Source organism: Cyprinus carpio, chromosome B9 (assembly GCF_018340385.1).
Source record: "Cyprinus carpio isolate SPL01 chromosome B9, ASM1834038v1, whole genome shotgun sequence".
Classification (NCBI taxonomy): domain Eukaryota; kingdom Metazoa; phylum Chordata; class Actinopteri; order Cypriniformes; family Cyprinidae; genus Cyprinus; species Cyprinus carpio.
Window position 1 is genome coordinate 16,223,805 of NC_056605.1, and position 13,023 is coordinate 16,236,827.

At 35.2% G+C, this 13,023-nt stretch overlaps 1 long non-coding RNA gene across 2 annotated transcripts in view; it reads right to left on the reverse strand.

Annotated features, from left to right (window-relative positions):
- Positions 1-13,023, reverse strand: part of LOC109096733 — a 91,754-nt gene that overhangs the window by 40,844 nt on the left and 37,887 nt on the right. The window contains exon 4 of one of the 2 annotated variants that reach the window (XR_006155605.1): positions 603-653. The exons of the other annotated variant lie outside the window; for it this stretch is intronic. This is a non-coding gene — a long non-coding RNA (uncharacterized LOC109096733). Of the gene's footprint in view, positions 1-602; positions 654-13,023 lie in introns of those variants that run through there. 2 annotated transcript variants of the gene reach the window in all.

Sequence of the window (13,023 nt, forward strand, 5' to 3'; positions counted from 1 at the left end):
TTTTCCCTTTTTCATTTACCCTTTGCGGCCGATTCAGCTTTTAAGTTCCTGTTTTGATTTAATAGCTCCTGAAAGCCTCCATAACCTCAAAGAGCAAACAGCAGCAGATACTTTCTATAAGCTAACATGGACATTTCGAAGGGAATCATTGGCTGTGTGTGAAGTTTTGTGACTGAATGTCATATCTAGTGTATTTATTTATTCACATTTACTGTATGAAAGTAGTGCTTGTATGAGATACAGTGGCTGGAGGCCATGAACACACACTGCAGCTAAATATGAGTCAGGATGTGCATGTCAAAAAAGCCAATAAAATATATTATAAAATTCCACCAATATGTATAATTTATACATAAACATACATACAAGAAATTTATACATAAACCCCATGTAAAATAAGAGTATATTTTCAAGAAAGTTTCAACTGTTTTGGTTATGACAAACATGTTGTTTTGGACACCAATGAGCTCCACTGAGTGAACTTAACAGTTCATCTTTTGTGTTCTGAAGAAAAAAAAAAAAAAAGACATTGTTAGCTGCGATATTTAGCTCATTTTAACTGATCTATGCCTTGAAGGAAATTAATTAACTCATACCTGATTCCACGAATGTTATTTAGTTTTTACCCAGAAAGTTTCATAATAAAGATGCAACTAGAAAAAAAAATGAAAAATGAAAACACTACAATCAGAGACAGATCCGGATGGGATTGGTTTTCTCAAAAGACTCCTAAATTAGCCGAAAAACAGTAGGTGATTTGTTCCATAATTTTCACAGAGGATGCGTGAGATAAATACAAACACATTTGATTTGGCTGGAATTAAAATCACAAAGTACATCTGTGAAATGCTAATTTACCTGCTCTCATCAGGGAGAACTAGTCCCATCTGAATCCGGCTTTGCAGGTAAAAAGGAAATTCCTCGACAACCAGACAATACATCACTAAATAATTCTTAGAAGAAAAACAAAATGCTACGTTCAACTACTGGTACTGTATGTTACTGGCTGATAAGTCTCAAAATGCTTTATTTTTGTTATAGTTTTCACTACACACTGAACTCACCGCATAATTGTAAATAAATAAATAAATAAATAACAGTGAAACAAAGTGCTTAACCTTTAGAAAATGTTAATAGTCAACTTCAGGAGGCCAATCTACATATTACCTACTTTATTTTTATTTATTTTATATACAACTGTAAGACAAATACAGTTAGAAACCTGCTTTGTAATGCTCTAAAAAATTAATCAAATGTTTTTTTTTTATTTTTTTTGTATAAAATAGTTTGAATAATGATTTGTTTCATTACACATTCAGGATTCATTCCCACAGCTTTGTACATTGCCTTAGACGTGTAGGAGGTCATTTTAAAGGAGTACGTTATAAGCTTTCTACACGAGTCTTCCTTTGAAAACGAGTCTTTAGGATCAAGAAGAGCCAGTGTGGTGGTCTGTGTGTGATGTGTGGTCTTGTCGGGCTGCTGAGGGGCTCAGACACACTAAAAAGAAGCCAGCTGAGTGCTTTGAGAAGCAGGAGCTCGCTCTCCCTCTGTACTGCCTTCATCACTAATTCCATATTTCTCTGGTGTCCCTGATGTTGAGAAGAAACAGATGTCTGTACGTCCTCTGCCCTGTGAAATCGCTGTTAAAAACATCACGATCGGTCTCTCTAGTCTTGGCGGCCCACGTGAGTGTTTGTTTGTGCTCTGATCGCAGCAAATGAAGTTATGCCAATTACTGGACTTCTCTGTCGGTTGGTCTCTGAAGAGTTCAGTCAATCACAAGAGCGCATGCAGACAAACTGACCATATGCTCAGATGTGTGTGTGTGGACGCTGGGTGTTCGGGGTGTAAATGGGGTGTAATGGTGTGTGCGAGACCCCTGCAACAGCCCATTAGACACACTAAATGAGTTAATGTAATGTGCACACGCGCTCACACTGCCCGTAACTCAAACGCTCTCTACTCGAGTCTGAGTCAAGCCTTAAACACTCTTCATCAAGAGGTTTTAATATCCGTTCATTAAGAGTGTATATTTTCAAAAGCACACACACTCTAGTGCTCGCTGTCCAGTAATACCAACCCGTTTACCTGTGAACGATGTCTAATTATGACCATGCAAAATATACTGGTTATTAATTAAAATTGCTTATACAAACACATATCATCATTTTGAGAATAAGCATTATATTTCATGTTAATTACAAAGAGATTATTTATATGTATGGTGTAATAACAGAATAATCTATTATTCTTATTTAATAACTGACTATGCAAAGTTAGGCTTGAAGGTTCCACAACCCACAAGTAAATAATAAAATCATATATGTGGTAAGCACATTGCACAGATCAGAACAGATCAGAACAGAACAGAACAGAACAGAACAGAACAGAACAGAAAAGAACAGAACAGAACAGAACAAGAAAAGAAAAAGAAAAGAAAAGAAAAGAAAAGAAAAGAAAAAAACAGAAAAGAAAAGAAAAGAAAAGAAAAGAAAAGAAAAGAAAAGAAAAGAAAAGAAAAGAAAAGAAAAGAAAAGAGTATTTTTTTTATTAAATTGTGATATGTATTTTTAAAGAAATAAAGGTAAGATGGATAACCGGTATAAAATGAAATAAACTAATAAAATAAATTAAATTAAAATCAATTAAAAATAAAGTTAAAATACCACAAAATAAACCACTAAATAAAAGTCAACATTAAGCAGTCAAATTAAATTAAATTAAATTAAATTAAATTAAATTAAAAAAAAATTTATAACTTTTCTTACAATAACTTTGGTAACAGGATTGGATGTTGAGTTTGGAATTCAGTAAAAATTCTAATACATTCAGTATTCAACTGATGTCAAAATGAGAAGGGTTATACCCATGTAGTGGGACAGGTCAAAATTCCAATTAGTTGAATGAATTTCGTTAGATAACAGTTTATCCGTTTATGTGATAGTTATGAGAACAAAGCATCATTGTGCCCTGTCTGTGTCTATCTATCTGAAATTATTTGGGAAGTTAGTGAATATAGGAATCACTCTTATACAGGATGAAGAAAAAAAAAAGAAAAGAAAAAAAAAAACTCCAAAGTATACTCTATTCATGGAAAGTGTCTGGAATACTTTTTAGTCAAGTTTAACTGATTTATGGATGTAATTCAGACTGTAAATAAAAGAAATCAAAATATAACATGCACAATGTGTTGAGTGCTAGACAGTTCAGAGAACAAGCATTCTAAATGTTCTCCAGCTAAAAATGTGAGCTGGCAAAGAGAAAGCGAGAGAGAAGAGTGGTGTTTTCACTGCGGTGGGATAATGTCTTCCAGATATCCCCGAGGAATAATTGCCCCCAAATATGTCTGCATAGGACTGCAGACCAAAGGAAGCGTCCAAATCATTTTAAAGTCAAGATTTGAAGGATTTCCAAGCATTAATAAGAGATTAACATGAGAGTGTGCTCTAAAAATCAAGAGCACTTGACTTTATCACTGATCGGAATTAGCACTAGATCTGGCTTAGTAATACAGTAATACATGTTGCATCATTCCCAATAAACATACTCTCTTAAAGAAAAATTGCAGAACCATACAAAATGCCTACAATAACGGCAGAGCCAATTACATTTTTTGGTTTGCTCATGTAGAACAGCTGTTAAGATCGCAAGCCATTTTCTTGGTTGCTTGTTAAATTAAATGAGAGTTTGTGAGATGAGTTCTCACAAGTGTGCCCCTAAGAGTAAGACACTTAAGCCCAGAAATGGCCCCAGCTCTCTCTTTACTGTGTGTAAAATTGAATAAAAGCGGCACCTGAAAACACTTTAAAATTCCCGCAACAGTAGAGCAAAATCATGAGTTTGATTGCCAGGGAATGCACGAACTGATTGACTGATAAAGTATATCTCCTTTTGGGTAAAAAACCATCTGCCAAATGCATAAATGTACTGGTCATAGTAAAATCATGTTCATCAATAATAATAATAATAATAATAAAAGACGACGAAGAAGAAGACATACATGAAAGTTAAGATAAAAAAGAAAGAATGTAAATTATCGTGTTCAAAAAGATATTTCAAAATATTTTCAAAAAAAAAAAAAAAAAAAACAGTTTTGCCTTTAGTTTGGCTGGTAAATACATATTTTTGTTTTGCTCAGCAACTTAATGTGTACTGCAATATTGCCTTCAAAATAGCAACCCGAACTCACTTAAAAGACACTCATCAACACGTCTTGATGAAAGAGTGCTGGAATCATCTTTTTCAGCTCCACCTCATTTAAAGCAGAAAGTCGGGGTGAGAGGGCAATGAAAAACCACATATAAAAATCAACACCAACCTTCTGCTCTTCAGCTTTGCGGAGAGGCCATATTAAAAGAGCTGATATTTAAATGGGAGTGGAAAGTCACTCTAGGAATATAAGCATCCATCAGTTTAATTACTGTGGTATTTTCTCTGATGATCTGACATTCTTTGCCGACCGGAACGACTGAAAAACTCTGGCGTGAGGAACAGATCTGGACTGTGTTACCACAGACGTTTCTGACACAGTCACGTCAGATGATGTCATGTCTGAGGAAAGTGCGGAGACGGTTATGGTTGTTAGTATGCTAATGATATGGATTAGATTAGATAAGACCCTCATTAGGAATTGTGCTTCACCAAAGTCAAAGTTTAGATGCCATGAAACTTAAGAATCTTATTAGCAGATTTTTAATTAAATAATTATATGCAATTTTTTTTTGTTTTTGTTTTTTGTGACTCTGTGTTGCTTCAAGCGCACCATTCTATGCACAGGATGCGCATAAGTGCTTTGTGCCACCCAGTATTGGAACTTTTCGTATTATAATACTTTTTCGCAATGAAAGATTATTTATAGCGTTTCTTGTTCTGTCCTATGATAAGACAGAAAAAGAAAGGCTATTAATAATCGAATGTATAGCACTGTAATGGAGGCAGCGACATATCATAGATAGGACTCCTAACTATCATATGTTGCTGCCTTCATTACTGCGCTATACATTTAAAAGAAATGTCTTTTTTTTTTCATTTGTTATTTCCCATTAAAATTAAGTTGTCTATATTTATTAGTTTGTGTTTAACACACAAAAGATTGACAATCAGGTGAACACACAGAAGTATAGAAATTCTACATTGATTAAAAAAATAAATAAATACTGTGCAAGTAACGGATCAGAAACTGCATCGGCAAATACTCAGAATTTACTGGATCGGATCGGATCTGAAAAAATGGTATTGTTAAAATGGCAAAAATTTACCTTGATACCTGCCCCAAAACATGACTTTACTATGATGACATTATATTACATATAAATAGATAATATATGTATATAGCTAGCTAGCTATATATAATATAATGGCATCATAGTAATGTCATGTTTTGGGGCGAAAGGCAAGAAAATATTTATTTATTTATTTATTTATTTAGAGAAAGGCATCATAGTAATGTCACGTTTTTAGTCTGCTAATTTTGTGAAAATAAGCCTTTTAGATTTTTTTTTTATTAAAAACATGACATCACTACGATGCATTACTCAAAATAAATAGATACATACAGTACATACATACATATTTACTTGACTTTTACTTTACGTTATTTCACAAAATTAGCAGCTGTGAATAACAGAAAAATAGATGCTTATCTGTATTTTCCATTGATCACGAAAGCAGTTATTTATCAGACGATTATGATGGCAATATACACACACTGTAGAGAACTGTTGTGTAATTGAGCACATTTCCACCCAACATTTTAAAGAGTAAATTCAGCTGTGCATTCATGTAGTGATGTACAGTCCCAGTAAAGCATGTCAGATCACAGAAGTCTGCTGTATCCGCTGTAACCACACACTAAGATCCAGCCTGCAAGAATGGGAAATGTGCGGTTCAAATTCCTTTCAGCTTTGAATGTTTGACTGTGTTTGTGCCATTACCGGATTTGCACAATTCCATCAGTGAACCAATTAATCAAAAAACTAAGACAGCACATGCAAATAAACAAAGCTATTGCCGTGTGCAATTTATTCTTTGTGAATTCCCCACTCTTTGTCACTTTGAAGAGGCTCACGTCAGCCTAAGATTCTGGTTTGCTGATGAACAATCTGTCACATAACTAACTTTACTATACAAATATTTGAGACAGTAGCCTAAACATTAACTCGAGTCTATCTTTTACAAACACCTGATCACAATCAAAAAGTGTTTAAATACCATGCTATTGATCAAACGTTTGATCATTTGTATTTGGTCAAACAGAACCATTTGTAAACACGAATGGAGTCGCCTTAGAAGTGTGTATGGTTTGGAAGTGCTCATTCGAGTCAGACCACAATCATATCAGTTATAGGTTTCATTCTCAAACAATACGTCCCTCGCCCTGTCCACAGTCTATCCCTCAGGAAAAGAGACACACCACACACTGAGCTCATTTACATTCATAGAATCTCTTCTCGATTCAACAGTCAGCATATTAACTTCGCTCACTGCATGTACTTTGATTTTGAGCTAAGTCTCTTTCAGTGCCAAATCTTGCCCAGGTTTATTCCATCTCTGAAGCAATGTCTCACTTCTGACACAAAGTGTAAACACAACTAGTCAGCAGAAAATCTTAAAAAACATCTTTAATGCTTCACCAAAAACACAGAAATTGGTTTGAATTGTTTGAATCCAAAGGTCTGAAGTTCTCACTTGGCTGTGACCATGTTTTCATCTCTACCTGACAGTAATGCATTTGGGTTGTTTTGTGAGTCTAAATCTAATTAACAAAGTCTGACTATTTGTCATGAACTGATAAAATGTATACCTTTAATGCAAAGTAGCTTAGGATAAACGCATCTGCCAAATGCTTACATTTAAATGTAAATGAAATGAGACTCACAATAGACATCGTTTTACACCGTTGAAGAGATCTTACAAAGATTGTACCCGTAGATTCATGTTGAGTGATCAGTTTATACACATGAGACAAATCTATGACTATGAAGCTTTCGGTGTAATTTAATATGGAAAGCAAAATGGAATAGCACTGGTTCATTTTAATATTATTTTTAAATGACAAATTTTTATTCTGCATGTGGCTGAGCTGAAAAAGTGCAATTGAAATGATATGTTGATACTGCACTGATACTGATCTAAAGCCCAATTAGTTATTAATTTAAGTCAAATTAAAACTGTAATTCAAACAGCTCGCTTTCCCTTTTTTATAGATGTCATTACAAAGTCTTAAAATACTTTCCTCATCAGCCAATATCAGAAAACCCAATAAATGCAGATTACAGTAATCCACTTCATATAGAAACCCAGCGCCTTTAATCTCGTAAAGTTATTCTGTGGTACTCCGTGTCATACGCCAAAGAGCTTATTAAAGACGGAGGAGTTCAGAAAGGGCATGACATCTCACTTTATTATTCAAATTTTCAGGAAATTCATAAATAATGCAGGGCTTTTTTTTAGCCGAGAAGGCTCAAAGGACTTGGAAATGTGTGTACCGTCGACAGTAGACACTGACTAGCATAAAAGAACGTCTAAGGATTGTCGTTTCAGAATGACAATCAAATATGAGATTTCTACATGGTTCTGATCATATTCTGCTCACAGATGTGCAAACATGACGGGTTCTGCATATTTCCATCTGACGCCGTTTAATATCCTCAAGCACATGTGTGGAAGGCCTGTGAAGGTCATATTTTCCAAAGGTTGGTGTTTTGCGTAAAGTCAGCACAGTCTGAGAAGGTGAATGGCTTGTGAAGCGTAGTATTCTAACTATTGTAGATGCTCAGTAAAAATCTGGCTAAAGTAGATGCATCATGACCTGACTGCATCAACAAACACACACAAACACAGTCTCTAGTTACAAGGCCTGTCCCATTTTCCTCATTTATTTTTGTTTCATTATGCAGGAGGGACTGTGTAGCTGCTCTGTATTTCTCCTCTCAATAATTTACCAGTGTTCTTCACTATCTCTCCAAAGAGACTCCGCAACAGAGTCAGTTTCAGTCACGCGTCAAAGTAATCCAGGTCAGCCATGTGGACAGAACTTAAAAACATGTGTGTTTATTTGACTGCTGAATTGTAGATAAATGTGCAAAGTAAGAGCATCTCATGTGAAACCAGAGGCAGTATAAGCAAAGAAGACTTGTGGAAAAAGAAATGGGAGAAGTAAAGTCATCCAATCTTCTGTTTTTATTTGTTAAAGCCAACCTGAAAAACACAGATTTTAGCCAAAAAGAAAAACTGATTGAGCCTTTAATGGTAAAACAAGGCTGGGCGGGGCGGGGCGGGGAAGGACGGGATGGGGAAGGGAAGAGAGTAGGGAAAATAAAGAATTTTTAAATTATAGCAAAAACAAAGATAAAACACTGATGATTCATCCTGTACTTTACCGATTTTTGTCCAATCAGATGCTTTTTAGAATGGAGATGTCCTACTAGCACATCATAGCTTGACACGTCCCACGTATACATCCTGCTTTAACAGGAAAGAAAACTGCACTTGCCAAGCAATTGTCTTTAAAGGGACTTTGGTGAAACCTCTTGAGGTCCTCAGTGTCAGTTCTGAGTGGGCTTATAGAAAGTTGCCTCAGGCTGAACTCTAAATCTCAAAATGTCTCACACATGATTTTTATGGGAGACAAATGCATAAAGATGACATCAAACACTCAAGACAACAATGAATTGATCTCTACAGATCACCTGGTAGTAGCTGAGAAGACCAAACTTGTCCCATAAAACCAAAGAAATATTCTGTTAGTCAACAGAAACCATTATTGGCTGTGGGAGATGTTTAATTTCCATAGAGAGGTAAACCCATCCATTTAATGAGACACTGTCCAGCCAACACATAAGCACGCTAATAAAGGTAACGTCACAGCCCAGGAGCGACGCCTACACGCTCACGCTCACGTACACAAACACACACAAGAACAAAAGAAAGACGAGATGACCACGATAGCATCTCCGTATCAGAAACTACCAGCATGACGTGAAGTCAAGAGTGGACGCTTTTTTAGCATCTGCCAAGCTTACAGCATTTGAACACACACACACACGTACAGACATTACAGCTCTAATGGACCAGGCCCTGAAATATTATATTCACGGATCTCAAGTGAAGTGCTTCTGGGTGCTGCCAGTACATCGCTAATGCTGCTGTCACATGCGACAGCACTTGAACTTTGCTACGCCAACTTTGCCGAGTTCTCCGGTAAGGTTTGCTCAGTTCATTTAACAGGACGCTAACGTGCGTACAGATATACTGCTGTTGGAAATTCACTCAACCCTAGATTGTTCAAAAACTGCAATACTTAGAAATCTTAATAGAACCAATTTGTAGGCGGCAAGATTAGAAAGATGTAATTTAGCAACAACAAAAAATTTACAGTGCTAATTAAAAAGCTTGATAATTGTCAACAAACTGTTACAGCACTATATAAAAATAAATAAACAATAAGATTAAGTGATGAACAAGGCATAAGCGGGAGTGTGTGGATGTTCAGATCACTGTTAGTTAAGCATTAATTACAATACGCTCGCTAGCGCTCAAGGCTTAAGTCACATAATGGTGAATGAGTGGCTCTGTAATGGACTGCATGGCTTCTTCAGAGCACACACATTCTTGGCTGTAGAGAGAGTAGGAGTTTTATCATCTAAAAGAGCAAAAGTTGGTGAATGAAATACACTTGAGATCAGAGGCTGGTTGGACTGAAAGCTGCGGTCAGGAATCTCTGATAGATTTGATGCCTCATAAAGCAGGTCTCTGGCCTTGACAATGTGAGAGCAGTACCAGTTCTCTCTCTCTCTCTCTCTTTCATACACACACAGAGCCATTGTGCATGACTGCATGTGCTGAAAAATGACAATATGCTTAAAGCTGAAGAATTCACATGCTCGCTCACTCTCTCTCTCAAAATACTATGTGTTACTGGCAAGATAAAAACCACACGTGTAGTGCCAAATCAGTGCAAAATACTTAAAACAACAATAGTGCAATGAAGTAAACATGTATTTATAAATAAAAGAAAAGAAAATATACTTTGCTTCCATTTACTGTACATTACTGGCAAGATATAAACTGTACATTTACAATGCCAAATTAGAGCAAAACAAGAAAATTAACAATAGTGCAATGGAGTAAAACATGTATTATTAAAACCAAAAATTAAAAACATAAATTAAAAGGATAATATTCGCTCCCTTGCAGCAACCTGTCACTCACATACTGTAAAATCACAGCAACTGGCAACTATCCAATCAAATCCCCATGGACAAAATGAAGTCTTTTCATTTCTTTTCTAGAAGCCATTTCACTTTGTTATATCACAATAGGTGAGAGAACAATAAATTTCCATTTCATGCCGACTTTAAACATGACTTTAGGTAAAGGTAAAATACATAAATTAAGTTATTAAAAGGAATAGAGATAAGAACATACATATAGGCTCTTCTATGTTCTCTTTTATTTGATCTCTCCTCCACTCTACAAATGTTTAATCTATCATCTTTTGGTTGCTTCCATTTTCCCCCATTGATCCTGAACTAACACATGAACACTTCAAGCATACAGGGACAGAAATGAGGTTGCATGTCTCTGTTAAAAATCAAAGATGGTGTACTTTATCATGCAGTATTCATGAAAGCTGACTGAGCTTTGAAGAATAAAATTGATGCAGAGGATATACTGACTTACGTGTGTGTGTGTGTGTGTGTGTGTGAGCGTGTGTGTTTGTTTGTGTGTGTGTGTGAGAGAGAGAGAGAGAGAGAGAGAGAGAGAGAGAGGGGGGGGGGGGGGTCAAGAACCTGACAGGTCTCCTCATGTGTGTTCTGTACATGAACTTCTTTGCCAGATGTGCTTTTGACCTTCCTTTTAAATGTTAATGCATAACTAGAAAACCCTCAGGCTTGAACACACACACGCACGCACGTTTTTTGCTTTTGTTTTTAATTTTAATTGTTAATTAGTAAATAGAAAACCCTCAGGCTTGAACACACAGAAAGCTCAATAAAATCAATGTAACCATGTATTCTTTTTAGCCAAAAACACGGGTTTTATTTCAAACAAACTGCTAACCAGGTTAATCCTTATGTATCGACTAACAGGTTATCAGACCTTCCTTTCAAATGTTAATGCATAACTAGAAAACCCTCAGGCTTGAAATTCAGGGCTACATACATAAAGGAATGATGTGTGGTTCATAATCTTTTAGAATTAATGACGACACGGTCAGGAATTTCACATACATGCATTATCACATACTTTGTTTTTCTTCCAGCTTCCTTCTAAAACCATTAAACCTCAATATTGAACACCAAACCGCAAACCTCAGGGAGATGGGTCTTCCTGTCAATGCATCAATGAACTCCAAATGTGAACTCTCACCTTATAAACGTCTTATAGAGGTCAAAGGGGAAACATTTAACAACCTCATTTACTTTCATTGTAAAGCAGGAGCAGACTGAAAACACACACTCACACAAGTGTAGAGTGAAGTTGCTAAATCCTTAATATAAACAGATGTCTGGGGTAATTGTGCTTCATCTGATGTCTACAGAAGGGACCTCGGCTCTCTCTCTCTCTGGGTGTCCTAATATGAGGAAAGTCAGACCTCATTTTAGGACATTCTTGAACTGAATAAAATTAAACACATGAGTCCAATCAGAACAGAACACAAACAGTATTTCCTATTAGCTCTCACATCATCTGAACCAAAAATCAGTTATGGAATGTTTTTTTTTTTTCATATTTTTTCCCAAGATGAATATATTTTTCTCTTTCTCCCATGAATTCACTAAATCAATGTAACATGCATACAGTATTTTAGCAAAAAAACACTGTGTTTTATTTACAAACCACCTGCTAACCAGTTTAAGCATTTGCATTTATCAGAATAATCAGGTTTCAGTTAAAGTTTAAATCTAAAATCACTGTGTTTTATTTACAAACCACCTGCTAACCAGTTTTATACATTGAAATTCAATGAAGGTGCAATTAATAAAGTACAATTATTTGCTTTTATTATTTTGAATCTGTTTACACCTATAAAATAAAGCCAACGCTTCCTCAATGTCCAAATAAATGGCATTATCAAAGTGGGAATCATTCATTTTTCCCCTGAGTCTCTTCAAGTGTTGTTTGTAGAATATGATAATTACTCCGAACTGTGGAGTTTCTACAGCATCATCATTAATAATGATGATCTCAGTAATTCTCACTGGACACACAACAGCACTAAAAACACACATTACACTTCATATGAAGTCAGAAAGAAGGACAGAGGTTCTAGTTTCTCATATAAATGTACAGTTCTAGAGACACAAAAACATTTATGAAATATGCATAAAACATATTTTTTGACTTATGAAATATTCTTTATTTCTAAGTGCAGCTCTTTCATATGTCAAAATATTCGATTTTGCCATCATTCAAAGGTGCTTTTGTGAATATAAATTATACACACACCAACATGCGCCTCTTATAAATAAACTGTGTATGCTGTGCTTAATAGTTGATAATACATGTATGTTTGTAGATATATACACACATTTTCACATGCATGAATACACTTACACTTTACAATTAGATGTTGTTTGCTAATATTAATAAACTACATTACTACATTTTATTTTAAGCTCCAATTCTTGCTATTAACAAACCATTAACTATGACTTTTGCCACAAAAAAGCTCCTAATTGGCTGCTTATTAATAGTTAGTAAGTTAGTACTTAAGTTTAGGATTAAGGATGTAGAATATGGTCCTGCAGAATATGTTCTTTATATCCACAAATAAACAGTCAAAATGGTAATAATAGGCATGCTAATAAGCAACTAGTTCATAATGAAAATTGGTCCCTATACTAAAGTGTTGTTTTAACATTCTAATTTCAACAGTGACTTACTTTTAAAATCAATAGTTGCACATTTACATTAATGTACAAACGACGAGCTATTGTATTTTTATCAACAAACAATAATAGACATGTTGCTCATTTTTAGTTTATGTAATTTAAAGCAGTAACTATTGGTAAC